Source organism: Nylanderia fulva, unplaced genomic scaffold (genome assembly GCF_048542155.1).
Source record: "Nylanderia fulva isolate GAGA-0341 unplaced genomic scaffold, ASM4854215v1 Scaffold233, whole genome shotgun sequence".
Lineage (NCBI taxonomy): Eukaryota > Metazoa > Arthropoda > Insecta > Hymenoptera > Formicidae > Nylanderia > Nylanderia fulva.
In genome coordinates, this window is record NW_028190297.1 from 35,520 (window position 1) to 51,809 (window position 16,290).

The window sequence follows — 16,290 nt, forward strand, 5'->3', positions numbered from 1 at the left end:
TCGCGGTATCTTTAGAGAATGAAGATTTTACAGTACAGCAGATCAGTCTTCAAAAAAGGATATTTTCATTTAAACTTGGTGTTAAAATAAGAAAATGTTTTCGTAGATAAGAGATGAAAAAAAAAATATATTTTATGTTATTGTAACAAATGAGAAATTATTTGTGTATTTAAACTGTTCAATAAACGAAAACACAAAATTTTGATATTACAAAAAAATACAAAATTTTGTTTAATTTTGCGTTTAAAAACAAACACATTAAAAATATAATATTATATAGCACAAAATTATGCTTACATAATTAAAACAATATATGTATATTAAATTAACACGTAGCACGTTGTTGATATACTTGGTTTCTATTTAAGAATAAAATTTTAAGATAAAATGATTCCGTGTTGTTTCTCTACATTATTAATATTTTTTTATATATTATAATTTCGACATACGTTAATCGTTAATTTTTTATTAATCGCAGCGCCTACGGAACGGGTTAATTTCTCGCATATTAACGATGAAACTATCCGAGATCTGAGCAAAATCAGAGATCATATCGAGGCGAAACATTGTTGGACATGACGGATTAGAACACGCGTTAATTGCTCAAAAACTCTCGATTCTGAATAACTATAATTAAATTTCGATATTATGTGAAGTTGTATGAATTATATTTCAATAATTATACTGAAGAGACCGCGTGCGGTCGAAACGTTTGTAGAATGATTGTAATTTGCGTTAGTTTTAATATCTAATGACTGTAGTTTTATAATTTATACATGTAATAAATGGTAGTTGACTGAACATCTCGAATATTCAGCTCGATAAGTTGGCCTTATATTTATCACTTTGTTTTCAATATACGAGCGACAATTTGTATTAATTTAATATTTTTTTTATTATTGTATAAAACTTACAATAAATTATTTTTTATTTAACAAAAATAATAAAAAAAAATTGAGTTTATAAATTGCATGAGTAATAAAAATCATTAAATCTCGTGTAGAAGATCTGTTTAATGCATTTTAGTATTAAATTAATTTCTCTCGATCAAATATTTTAATGAAAATCTCTCCTCTAATTTTAAAGTCGACCAGACTGGCAATAATTTATTTTAAATAATTAGTTTAATTTACAACGTTTCGGCTGTCATTGCAGCCCTTTTCAAGTAATCTATAAACAATTATATACATATAAATATACTCTTGATGCGCTTAATCATACAAATAATTATAAATTTACAAAAATATATATGTTTACATACCAGATTAATACAATAAATCATATTTACAGCAAACCCCCGACAAAATTAACCATTGTTTTGATGAACAATGTATAAACTGACAGAAGTAAGCCCGAAATAAATAGATGTTGACTGTTAGCAGGAAACTTAGTCACTACGCGTTGAGGAAATAGAAAACCAAAGTACTGTGTCTTTCGCAATTTTTAAACCGTCAATACAAAGTCAAATAATAGATAAATAAATAAATAAATAAATAAATATGTAACATATGACAATATAATATATTAAATAGCTTCAAGAACGCGATCATAAATCCCACTGAAATTCTCCGTATCTTTTTGTAAATTAATGCTTTTTCTTTGGTTTTTTATATAGAACATTTCTGCTATTTCTCTTTTCTCGTTTGTTTTCTTGATGCAGAATCACAGGAGAATCCCAACGGAACTCATGATCGTTTACAAGTCCGATGCAAACTAACAACTGAGTGTGATGTCGTGTCTTTTTTGATGTTTATTTTTATGTTCCTTAATACGTGTTTCTAAATGTCGCTTTGTTTGTCCAATATATGTAGAGTCACAATTCGCGCATTCGATCTTATAGACGACATCGGTTCTTTTTAAGTTATCAATGCTATCTTTTCTCTTTTATCAAAGTGTCTAATTTTTTTGAACGGTATATAATACACCGATTCCATTTTTGTTTATGCAACGAGTAATATTTTCGCTCAAATCTCTAATAATACGGCAAACACTATAACATTTCGTGTAATCAATTTATCTCGATTAGACGCAACCAAAATTACCCCAACCGGCCAAATTTAATCGCCCTAAGTCTCCTGTTAACAATTTTGTTTATGACTGGTTAACTGGGTAACAATTGTTTACGAATATTCGTTTTGACTAAGATGATGTTTTTCTCGTGAAACATAGGGGTCAGCGAGTAAAATAGCCCTGTCCACGAGGCTTGTGATCACACTAATTTTATAACGCATCGGATGGTTCGAAAGAAAATTTATATAACGGCCCTGAAAACGTAGGCTTTTACGGAACAGTCAGTCGTCAATTTGCCCATTAACTCGCATAACGCTTGTGTCTAAAAAACTTAAGGAACAATTGTTCTCCAATTCAAAACGTAAACTTTAGTCGAGTGTGAAAACTTATTAAATCGTAAGCATATCCTCCACTTACATTTCGGAATAATGAAAAAATGTCAATCAACATATCTGAAATAAACAATAGGTGCTCAAAATCCAATTGACGCAAACACATATGATTCCAAATCGTCCCTAACCATATCAGACAAAATTGGAGACAAAGGAGACCCCATAGGCGAACCGAAAACCTGCTCGTAAAATTTTCCATCAAAAACAAAACTAATCGAGCGCATGAACCGTGGTCAATAGCATGTAAAAACTGTGCAATGTTAAATGAAGTAAATTGTGAGATATCATCCCAACGGTTTTCTATTGCTGCTTTATTAATTCCCACGGTGTGTTAGTAAAAAGCGAAGTCACGTCCAACGAAATCATGACATGATCATCATCAATGTTTTTATCTTTAATAATTTCAACAAAGGACCAACTATCCTTAATGTGAGATCGAGGTTTCTTGACTGCATTTTGCAAAATCTCACCTAAATAAGATGCAATGTAATAAACCGGACTTCCCAACGTTGAAATTATGAAACAAAGAGGGTAACCTACTTTATGGATCTTAGGTAAACCATAGGCACGAGGCAAATTGCCATTAGTACATCTCAATTGTTTGTAAATTGAATCATCTATGAGTCCATTATCCAACCAAGATTTTAATAAAGTTGTGACCTTTGCGTTGAGAGCGTTTAATGGATTTTTATTAAGTGGTTTATAAGTGGTTTATAAGTCAAATATTTTAAAGTCAATATTATATCCATTGCAAACCCATGTAGAATCCTATCCTATTGCAAACCCATGTAGAATCCTATGAAAAATTAATCATTGCAAACCCATGTAGAATCCTAGGCAAAATTAACCATTGCAAACCCATGTAGAATCGTACCCATTGCAAACCTATGTAGAATCCTATGAAAAATTAACCATTGCAAACCCATGTAGAATTGTATTAAAAATTATCCATTGCAAACTTATGTAGAATCCTACATTGCAAACCCATGTACAATAGAATTGTATGAAAAATTATCGATTATAAACCCATGTACAATCGTAACAAAAGTAATGAAATAAAAAAAAATTGCGCCAAGTGAAAGTAGAAAACTTGTACCAGTGGAAAATTAAAGTTGCAGACATATATAGAGTCGTATAATGAATCAGTAAAATTTAAATTTGCAAATGTAGAATCGTACCATAAAAAAAACTTATCTTTTAAAAAAAAAAAATAAACAAGATGCCAAGTCCATGCGCCATGTGAAAAAGAAATAAAAAAATTTTAGTTAAAAAAAACTGGGCGCGCTGCTAAGTTTCAAAATTACAATGCACCTTAAAGTAACATTAATTAATTTAAACACAAAACATATTTAATTGTAATGAGTTTAAAAGTAACAATTTAATTTTAATTGTTAGAATATTATTTAGCAGCGCTCCCAGTTTTTTTAACTAAAATTTTTTATTTCTTTTTCACATGGCGCATGGACTTGGCATCTTGTTTATCTTTTTTTTTAAAAGATAAGTTTTTTTATGGTACGATTCTACATTTGCAAATTTAAATTTTTACTGATTCATTATACGACTCTATATATGTCTGCAACTTTAATTTTCCACTGGTACAAGTTTCTACTTTCACTTGGCGCAATTTTTTTTTATTTCATTACTTTTGTTACGATTGTACATGGGTTTATAATCGATAATTTTTCATACAATTCTATTGTACATGGGTTTGCAATGTAGGATTCTACATAAGTTTGCAATGGATAATTTTTAATACAATTCTACATGGGTTTGCAATGGTTAATTTTTCATAGGATTCTACATTAGTTTGCAATGGTTAATTTTTCATAGGATTCTACATAGGTTTGCAATGGGTACGATTCTACATGGGTTTGCAATGGTTAATTTTGCCTAGGATTCTACATGGGTTTGCAATGATTAATTTTTCATAGGATTCTACATGGGTTTGCAATAGGATAGGATTCTACATGGTTTGCAATGATAATTTTTGTTAATGGCGTGCTCTTAACTGGTCGCCTTTTTTTACCTTTTTTTAAAGGTGAGTTTTTAGAGATTATATCATTCATTTTTGTATATTTTTATGACCGGAATAGAACAATTATTAAACATGTTTATCTAAACTTCTTTGCTAAAATGATGTGTACAATCATATCCTAGAATCCTGATCATTCCTCCTAAAGCACCCTATTTATATAAATTTACCCATATGTGTGTTGTCTGTGTGTGTGTGTGTGTGTACTAATGTCGAGCATTTTTTTATAAATTTTATATTAAATTTAGATAAAAGTTGCTAGGATTTCGAAAAAGAAAAAGTTGACACAGACTTTTTCCTAAACGTGCGATTTTCAAGGTTATTTAAAGGTCACTTATATTTTCAAAATAGAATTACCTTAATTTTTCTCATATAAATCGATTCCTCGCAATATTTACTATAAAAAGTTGTAAAGGTATACTTTTTACATAATCTTACATAACTTCGAAATATTACAAATATTTTATTTATGAAATATTTCAGTTTATGTAAAATTATGTTAACTATCTTTTAATTATTCACTTTTAGCCATCTTACCATTACAACCTTTTATAGTGATATATTGCAACAAATTGGTTTATATATATAATATATATATAACATCAGTTATTATTAATTGATGTTTACATTATTTTAGACTTACTAGAGCTCAAATGCTCACATTTTTGCAAAAACTGTTTATTCTACAGATTTCAAATATGCTTTAAATGATGATTGAATATTTCTTTTTTTAATTATTTTTATTATTATTTTTCAATCTCAATCAACTTTTATAACTTTATGCCAGCACGATACAAATACAGTGTGTCTTTATTTTTTTTATTATTTTCATTATTAATTTTTCAATCTCAATCAACTTCTATAACCTTATGCCCGCAGGATACAAATACATGTATGTCTTTATTATTGTATCAACTCTTGTCTTTTCCATTGTAACCATGTCTTCATAGTTTGAATTATCCCTTCATCTTCTCAATCTTTCGCAGAGAATTTAATTAATTAAATACACTTCACACGAAATAAAGTTTGCTGGAAGATATACAGCAAACGATAACTGTAAAACATGATTACGTTGAAAGAACAAGAGTTGGTGCAGTAAATATATATATATATATATATATATATATAATAATATTTACACACTTCTATAATTGTTTTGAATGCTTTTATATATACATTTGTCCTAAATTCTATTGTAAATTATAAATCGTGTAAAGTGACCTTTATATAAAAATCTAACTCTTAATGTACTTTTTTTTATTACGTTCTATGCTTTATTTTGTTTATCTTTTATACCATATATCTATCACACGCTGACGGTAAGGTTTTCACGATATTTTAAGGATATCAAATAGTTTTTTTTTTAAGTAGACCATTTTTACGGGTCCCATTTAAAAAGCGCACCTCAATAATTCTTCAACAAAGCATTTTCAGCAAAAATTTTTCAGATAAAAGTTGTATAGTTTCGAGGGCGACATAAGAGGGTGCCATTGATTCGACCCTGAAAAGTCATTTAAAGGTCACGTGAGGGTCAACTTCAATTTCTTAAATGGAATCATCTATTTTTCACTGTATATTCTTGTAGCTTATCTCGAGACCTTTCCAAATCCCTATAATAAAGTATTTTTCGTGAAATATTCTTTGAGTTAGAACGGTTTGAAGTTAACAATTTTTTTAGATAAAATGTAAAAAATTTGGTATTTATACCTTAAGACTTTTATGCACGGAATAATGAGACCCATCAATTGGTGTAAAAAAAATACATATAGTTGCTTTAAAAAAGATGTGTGTAATTTGTATATATTTTTTTAAGAGTAACTATGTGTTTTCTTTACACCAATTGATTGATCTCATTATTCCGTGCATAAATGTATTAAGACATGTTTAACGAAAACTGCATGAATATTTTACAAGATATTTTACATTTTGGAATAAAATTGTTAGCTTCAAACCTTTATAACTCAAAGAGTATATTTTAAGAAAAAATACTTTATTATAGAGGTTTGAAAAGCTCTCGAGATAAGCTACAATAATATACAATAAAAAATAGATAATTTCATTTAAGAAATTAAAGTTGACCTTTACGTGACCTTTAACTGATTTTTCAAGGTTAAATCCATGGCACCATCTTATGTCTTCCTCAAAACCATACAATTTTTGTCTGACAATAAAACATTTTGGTTTGTTGAAGAATTATCGAGGTGCGATTTTTAAAATAGGACACCCTATATATATATATATATATATATATATATATATATATATATATAATTTACAATTGATAAAATATTGTATATATATTTATAATAATTTTAGATAAATAATAAATAGTAATAATATATCTATAAATATACATAATTTATTTATTTTTATCAGAAATTTGCTAAAATTATAATTGCTAAAATAAAAAAATTAGATATCTTATTTCTTTATAGATCGGACGAATTTAAAAATCAATATATCATACTACATATGAATTATGTTCAGTATTGGAGCGAGGATCTAAATCAAACGATTCAAATAAATATCACAAATACGCAGATATATAATCCATTAGAATACAAAGTATACGATTTAAAAGCTGATACAACTTACTATTTTAATATAGAAATAATAACATTGTTTGATCGTCAGTTTCTTTGTGGTTAATTTCAATGTGTCCACCATGGACGAGAATCCGATACCTTCTATTACGCGCCTCGATCCGTGGAATGCATTTGGTGTGAATATATTGGATTTAGATTTACCGATAGGTATTGAACTTGATACACAAATGATTTAGAGATATCGTTTACTCAGCATTGGAACATAAAATATATGGAATCAATGACCAGTCAGAGCTAATAACATCGGATTTTAATCCAACCGCAATTCAAACGAATCGAACAATAGCAAAGCTCAATGACACTGTACATCATCTCTGCTTTGATTGGATTCATAGAAAACTTTATTGGGTACAAGAATGCACAACGGGAATCTGCATTATAAAGCTAGACTTAACATTGTGGGAACAAATAGGCATAGTAAAATATGATGAAATAAATATATCCAAGAAACAAGATCGTGCAGACTTTTTACATGTACTGCCATCATCAGGGTACATTAAGTTTTATACATGTAAAAAATGTTACTAACTTTGATTTTTTAATTAAAACTTGAAGTTATTGTATAATTTTTTAATGCTTTAAAAATTGTTTTTTTATCACAAGGTATAAAATCATAAACTCACAAAGAATTGTAGAAATTTCAATATAATTTTATATTATTTTCTGATATAATAGATATGTTATTAGTAGTGAATAATATGCGTACTTTTCAGATATATGTATTGGTCACTGTTTGGCTCGTCAGAAGTAATGCGATCGGATAGTAGATGGAAAAAAACATGAAAAACTCTTAGAGAAGACAATAAATGCTTTCGTAACGAACTACATCTAGAGTCCTACTCGACTCTTACAGACTGATACAACAAATATTGAGCCGCTATTATATTGGAGTGGAGTAGTGTCAGTAGACTTTGTCATAACAGCTATTGATGGTTGTAAATATTACAAGATTTCAAACTTTAGAAATATAAACAATTACAGATATTTAACGTTTGACAAAACAAACATTTACTGGTACGATACAATACGAGAAAACGTAATTTACATTTTTAAAAAAAATAGATCCTCCTTTCGAATACAAAGAACATAAATTGGAATATGTACGTAGAATACGTTACCGAGAAAATGTTGCTTATCTCAATAAATTTATATCACTTGATAAAACTTTACAAACATATCCCCAGACGAAATGTTTGATACCTAACATGACGAAATTATCGTATTGAAAGTATTGAATAAAACCATACACAGTATCAATGTAAGCCTTCCAGAACCGATTCTCAATGACGGATGCGAAAAGTACAACTTACCAACTACTATATATAACATCTCCAAGAAGTTATTTAACATGTTTGGACAATGGCAGTATACAAGTTCGAGCAATTCAATGTGACGACATACGAACGGCATTACGAATTCAAGAATTTAATGCCGTTCACAGAATATACGCTGAAGCTAGCACTGAGCAATTTTTACGTCCGCAAGTTATCAATGGACTTGCAATTCGGCTCGATGTGAAAGTGATAACTACCGGAAAGCTCGACATGCCAGAAGATTGTGACGGTTCAAGTTTTAACGCCAACGTTAGCGATAGTTTATGGATGCCATCCAAGAAATTAAACTGCGTGACAGTGACCTACGAGGTGCATTGGATGCAATTTTCAAATAAACGCAAGAAATAATACAAATGTCATCTCCCATCACAAAACTTATCGATACGCTCGAACGTACAACAGATGGAAAGCTTTTCACGACAATCGGGTCGCTGCTGTCAAAACATAATTATCAATATATGTGCGTGTATATCCATACAATTTTAGTCAATTCTTTCACTGACAGTTTAAACAAAACAATTACATGTCAGAACCGAATAATTTAAGTTTAATCGGGAAGTCAGTACAAATAGTATGGATATCTCATGGATTTCTGGCGTCAATTTGACGATGCCACACGAAATTCCGTCCCATACTGGAATACAAAGAAAGATGCGATTGATGGGAATGGCAAATGGTGAATATCAGTGAAAGAAATAATAATAAAATAATATTATTATATAAAAAAATTTATTGGCCGCAAACTTTATACAATTTTCGTTGATCCTGAAATACCCCGAATACTAGGATGAAGTTTGTATGGCCTGAAAAAGGATTTAGATTTGAACGCATGGTGAGTAAACCCTACAAATGATAATATGTATATGATATTACATGTATATGGACGTTCACGTCAAGTGGAACAGATTGTCTGAGTAAAATTTGTGAAGTCGGAACAAGATGTCTTAAATTTTTGTTATTTTATGTTGTTATTAGAAAAAATACCTTTTAAAAGTTTAAAGTACCCACTCCATATGAATGGCTAGAATACATGATAAACTTACTGAAACATATTAGTACTGAATAATTGAAAGAGAGTCAATTTGCGCCGGAATATCTTCTTTCAATCTTAATTGTTATTATATGACACATGTTAAACATCAATCATTTCATTTTTTTTAACACATTTAAATAGTAATAAATTTACGATAAAAATAGAAAAAAGAAATTAAAAATTTTCTGAAATTCTGACTATAGATTCTTTATAAGCAACTTGAAAAACCCCTAGATTCCGAGTTTCATTGAAATCGAATGCGTTTTGATCGATAATTATATGTTTCTAGTAAGTTTATCTGGTATTCCAGCCGTATCATATTGAAGTAAATACTTTGAATTTTTTAAAAGGCCACGTTTTTTCGTAAACAACTTTAAATAACAAAAACTTTAAGCCCTCAAACGTCTTTTTCTGACTTCACAAATTTGGCCCAGACGCCTATCCCACTTGACGTGAAACGTCCCATATATACTTTAAGACTTTCTTAAATAAATTTTAATTAGGAAATTATAAATAATAAAGTTCTAAGATAATATATTCTAGAATAAAACGAAGATATTTAAATTGTACTTTTGTATAACAAAGGGTATGTACCAAGTGCTTCTGGGAGACCCATTGTAACCAAAACTTCCAAATTTGGACGTATCAATTAAACTGGGAACATGCGCAAGCTCATGATTCACCAGTGATTTTGTATCGACTGGAGGGTTTAATGTCGAAAATAATGACAAAGAAGTCAATCGAATCGACAAAATCAATCATTGGAATTTATACTATTAATGGAACAAATAATTATTGCTGGATAACGACGAAAGAAGGAATGAATCAAAATATCTTTTTCGTGGTGCAGGCTACAAATGCTTTATGGTTCTGGGAAATGGAAGACGGCGAATCAAGAGTCGTTGATTTAACATCAATCTGAAATAATTAAATAAGAACGAAATATTAACTGTGCAATACGTAACGTTAATATTAAGCATTAGTCGCTACCATCGTAATCTATAATGTTTACTACTTTTACTGCTGTGTGTTTATTTTTTACAGATTTCAAAATTAAATATAATTAAATACTATAATTAAAAATTATTTTAAACATGATATCCCAGTAAGCAAGAAATCATTGTACAAGGTTATTATAATGATTTTTACTAACATAATATGTGTCAAGTATGTAATTTTGAACATTGAACATTATTATGAACAAACTTTGGTATCGATTTAGAGATTTCGGTAATGTGAAATTAACATTTCTTTAAATCGAAAAATAAAAGTATATTCTAATCTTCTATTTATTACAGTTTATTTTTGTCAAACAATTTGAGTATTTTTATTAAAAATTCATACAAAATACAAGAAATAATCTAACCTAATTAATCTTCAATTTAATTAAAAATTCGACAAATATCTTTCGAACTTACAAGATATATTATAACATTAATATTGATGTTAATAATACACACTAGAAGAAATCCTTAATTTTTATTCTTTCGTTCAGAACATTTCATTTGCAGAAACTTACTGAAAGATTACCATATATGGATTCACATATTGCATATTGGCACCAGTATATCGAAATCAAAGAACGAATAAACGTGTTAATAACATATACCCAGACAGCACCAAATTCAAAATCGGCCATAAGATATCTTAAAAATATTTTTAAGATTTTTTGGGATATCTATCAAAGATTTTTTAAAACTGTTTTAAAGATTTCAAATGATATCTTATGCCCCAATTTTTGGGCTTTTGTGTTGGGGGTTAAGAAACAATTTTGATTTATTTTATTAAAAAATTTTTTTAAAAAATTTTTGAAAGAAAATGTTATTAAATAATTTTTAAAAACTTTTAAAAACATCAGTTAAAAATTTTTTAAATATTAAAATACGTTTTTTTAAAATTTTTTAAAACATATTTTTAAAACATTATATCAAACGTTAAAAAAATTTATATAAAATAAACCTTTCAAATGTTGTTTTAAAATATTTCTTTTTAATGGGATATAAAAAAGGAAATATAATTTTTTTAAAAGTTGTTCAATTTTTAAAAAAATGGTTTAAATTTTCAAAGCTAGTATTAAATGTTTTATAACGTTTAATCAACGGTGAGCGGGCAAGGGAAAAAATAAAAAAAAAAATTAGCCTTCAATAATCAATATCAAATAACAACCGGAACAAAATCTTTGTAAACTTGAACTCCACTCGTGCACGTTTAAAAATTGCAAAGGTTTATCGACAATTTGCAAATATAAAAATCGTAAAAGCAAATCACCTTTGGAAATCTCAGCAGCGGTCATTTGGGGAAAGGGGAAAATTAAATTCTTTTTTCTTTGTAATCCTTAAGATTTCCCTTTAAAATTTTTCAGAAATATTTAAAACACATTTTTAATAAAAAATATTTCAAAAATTAAATTTTTTTAAAAAAGTTTTAATAAATAAAAATTTTTAAATGCATTTATGGGTTTTTATTAATTGAAAAAATTTCAGGGGACATCAAGGAATTGTCAAAAAAGGAGAAGTTCGGGAAAAAATGCCTTGCCCTAAGGCACAAAAAAATGCCCTGGCAAAAGAAAAAAAAGAAATTTTTGAAGAGGTAAAATTTTGAAAGAAAATTTTCCCAACATTTTCTAAAATTTTGGGGATCGTAACCGAGATCAACCATGGTGTATTGGGAAATTTAAAGGAATTGGTACTTACTAAATATTTGAGGAGAATCGAAAAATTTCTCCGGAAACCCCCACCCTCGTCACAAGATTTGCTTGTAGTGCGAATGTTGCTGAGGTTGTCCATTTAGAAGAACAGCACTCTGTCCTCTCTCTTGTCTCTCGTTCTCTCACGCTCTCTTACTCCTTCTCTCTCCTTCTCTCAATCTCTTTGACTTCTCTCGCCTTCTCTGTGCTCTCTCACGCTCCCTTAACGCTCTCTCTCTCGGTTTCTCTAGGCATTCTCTCACTCTCTCACGATCTCTCTCGTCTTCTCTACTCTTTTCTCTCTTCCTCTCGCTTCTTTTGCTTTTACTCTCTTTCACGCACTCTGTCGCTCTTCTCGGTTTTCGCCCTCGCTCTCCTCTCATTTCTCTCCGCTCCTCACGTCGCCTCTCCTTTTCCCTCTCTCATCCACTCGCGCTTTCCTCTCTGCTTCTCTCGCCTTTTCTTTGCTTTTCCAAGAGGTTCTCACCCCGTCATAGCTCTCTCTCGCTCTCACTCACTCTCTGCTCCCTCATCCATCAGAAACACAGTTAAGAGATAATTTACAAATGTAGGAACAAATGCATAGTGAAACAAGACAATGCGGGTAATATCGAAATTCAATTTCGAAAAACAAGGAAAGCACAGAGTTTGTTTTTTATGAAGGAAGTATATTGTATAACGTCCTGCCAGTAGAAGAGAAATTAAAACTTGCGATAGGCTCGAATTATTTAAAAGAAGATTAAAAGCGCATATCTTACATATGTAAATGTTAAAACTGTATAAGAAAATAGCTGAGAAAAGCTTAATAAAAGCTCATCATCCCTCGCCTTCGCGCCTCTTTCTCGCTCTCACTCTCTCTCTCCTCCCTCTCTTTTTCTTGCTCTCCCTCTCGCTGTCCTCTTTTCCACGCCTGCCCTGAGCTCTCTCACGCTCTCTATCGCTTTTTTTTTTTGCTTTTTTTTTCTGTCATCTTTCTCTCCTCTCTTCTCTTTTCGGTCCCGTCTTTACTTCGCTCTCTCCCTCGTTGTGCTCTTTCCTCGTTTTCCTCTCGCGTTGCTTGGCTTCCGCTTATCTCTTATACCTTTACCTCTCTTTCCGCCTTCTCGCTCCCCTCTCTCCCCTCTCTTTTTTTAACTTTTTCTCGCTATTCTCTCACACTCCTTACTCCTCCCCCCTTTCTCTCTCTCTTCTCTCTCCTCGTTTTTCTCCATCTCTGCTCCAGCTCTTCTCTTGTGCTCTGGTCCATTCTCTCGCTCATCTTACGCTTTCTCCCCCTCGTCTTCCTCTCGTCCTCTTTTGCTCTGTCGCATTCTCTCGCTCTCTTACGCTTTCTCTCTCGTCTTCTCTCGTCCTCTCTCGCTCTCTCTCTGGTCTTTCTTACTGTCTCTCGCTTTTCTTCGTTCTCTCACGCTTTCTTACGCTCTCTCGCCCTTTCTTCCTCTTTCTCTTTCTCTCTCGCCTTCTCTTGTTTTCTCTCGCTCTCTCTCGTTTTCTCTCGGTTTCCCTCGTTCTCTCTCGACTTTCCTTGCTTTTTCTTGTCTTCTCTCGCTTTTGTCTCGCTTTTTCGCGTTCTCGTTTGCTCTCTCCCTTGTCTTACTTGCTTTCTCGCTCTCCCTCGCCTACTCTCGTCCCCCCTCTCCCCCCTTTCTCCTCCCTCTTTTACTCTTTCTTCTCTCCACCACTTTCTCTCTTCCCCTCTCTCTCTCCCTCTCTCTCTCCTTCTCCCTCTCCTCCCTCCCCACACTCTCTCTCTCTGTGCTCTCCCCATCTTTCTCTTTTCTATTTAAATATTACAGTACTTTAGAGTTTGGACAAAAGCTAAATTTTGGCAAACCTTTGTTTTTGCATAAGATTGAAAAGAAAAAAAAATTATCATTATTATATAGTGGTCTTTAAAAAAAAAAGTAACAATTATACGTTTAATATATTTGAATTAAATAATTATTTATAGATAAATAATTTATTTTATTATATATATTTTTTTATCTAAATATTTTATAAATTATATAATAATTTTACAATGTATATACATTCCAGTTTAAATTAATTACATAATTATTCATGTTATTTAAATTTAAAGATAAATATATATATATATATATATATATTTTACTGAATTTATTTTGTTATTGTATATATTATAAACGTTTTAAATAAAGCAATAATTATACATTTGTATCATTATAGGAAATTTATCTAAATATTATATATTATGTTGTCACTTACTCAGTGCAACTTTTTGATTTCACTACTTTTTGATTCTAATATTTTAACATTTTTTCTCGTATTATTAATATAATTATTTAGCGCAATTTTTTGATTTTACTACTTTTTGATGCTAATATTTTAATTTTTTTCTAGTATTATTAACAAAATAAAATATAATTTATAAATATAATTTTTGAGAAAATATTTTTGATAATGATTAATTTTTGCAAAGAATTATTTTGGCTATAAACATAATTTTTGAAAAGATAATATATTTGATTACGATTTTTTGTAATAATATAGAGTTGCCGCGTACCTGGCGTACGTAGAGTTTGCGTTATTTCGCGAGCCGAGATTATCGCAGTATTTTGAGTTGTATTATATGTTGTCGACTTTGTCGAACTCTTAGCAATGTCCGTTCGCTTTGTGTATCAATTATCGTTTATCCTGCGAATATTACCCGAAATCAATTCATTTTTTTTTGTATTGCCTTTTTTTTATTAACAATAAAGATCCAATAATAGGCCAGTAAAAACCGCAACGCGGGTGGTAAAAGCGTAAGTAAAAAACAAAAAAATATAAAAAACTAAGACAAAAAAATTATTTTAATTATACGTTTCGATCCTTCCTTGGGATCATCTTCAGTAACTGTCAACACAAAAATAAATAAAATATGTAACATAAAAAGTTATTTTTAAAAACATTACGTTATCAGAAATATCAGACTAAAAAAAAGATATAAATACAGAAATACGTACATAAGAAAACTCAGCAATTATAAAACGCATAAAATTATAGCCAAATCAGACATAATGACGTGCATCGCATGACAAGCTTCTCATCGATTCCAGTCGTTAAAAGACGGAAGTAATGCGTGGACATGCTACCCATAGCGAAGCTATGAAAAAAACATGTCCAAAACTTAAAGAAATTGAGTGATATAGCCCAATTAAACCGATAAGAAACTGAGACTCACCAATCCAACACACGTCAAAAGTCGAAGAACAACGCACGACCGTCACGTTCGAGAGTCTAAGTTAAACTGAATGTCAAGGAATAAGCAGACACACACAAAAATCCCCCAAAAAAAAATAATACAGATTGAGCAAACATATTAATATGAGTAAAAAATTACACAGTCGGCATATTCTTCAAAATCGATAAATAAGCAGAATGCAGATTTTTGGTATCCTCCTGCTTATTAAGGCCATTTTTCTGTTTCTTAATGAATAACATCTCCGACACAAGTCTTTTATGCAAAAAAGGTTCCTCATCCAAAACTTCCACATTATCCCAATTAAATTTATGTCCCTGCAACCGATGCTCAGTAATAACAGAAGTCTGGTTGGTATTTCTGTTGATATGATTTTTATGCCCTTTAACACGAGTGGACAATAGCCTTTTTGTTTGTCCGACATAAGAAGCGTCACAATCAGAGCACGAAATTTTATAAACAACATTATTATGTGAGGATCGTGGTAATTTATCTTTATAAACTTTAATATATATGTTTTTAATTCATTTAAACTCGTCTAAGAAAGTTTAACATTTGTGCCCCGTATTGTGTTTATAAATCTTTCAGAGAAATTTCGGACATATGGAACATTAAAAAATGAGATTCGAATATCAGACGTCGAATCCGAAAAACTTTTATTATTTACATTAATAATATCTTCTTTTTATTAAATAAATATTTTAATCTGTCATGAATTGTTTTAAAAATAAAATCTATTGGGTAGCCGTTATCAATTAAAATCTCTATTATTAACTCCAGATTATTCTTGTGGAATCTTGGATGAGAAAGACGAAAAGCTCTGTCAGTCAAACAATAAATTATGCCTCTTTTGTGAATAGAGGGTGATTAGAAGCATAATTCAAAAATCTTCCCGAAAAAGTTGGTTTGTGATACCAGTCAAAATTAAAAAACCGTTTTCTAAAATTAAAGTCACGTCTAAAAAATCCAATCTATTGTCTGTTCTCTTCTCCAGT

The 16,290-nt window shown here is 30.2% G+C and overlaps 1 long non-coding RNA gene across 2 annotated transcripts in view; it reads left to right on the forward strand.

The window, feature by feature from the left end:
* LOC114936198 (uncharacterized) overlaps positions 1 to 7,059 on the forward strand; it is an 11,917-nt gene extending 4,858 nt beyond the window's left edge. For both annotated transcript variants that reach the window (XR_014924771.1, XR_014924772.1), the window contains exon 3: positions 6,870 to 7,059. This is a non-coding gene — a long non-coding RNA (uncharacterized LOC114936198). The remainder of the gene's footprint in view (positions 1 to 6,869) is intronic.
* Positions 7,060 to 16,290: the final 9,231 nt, after the last annotated feature.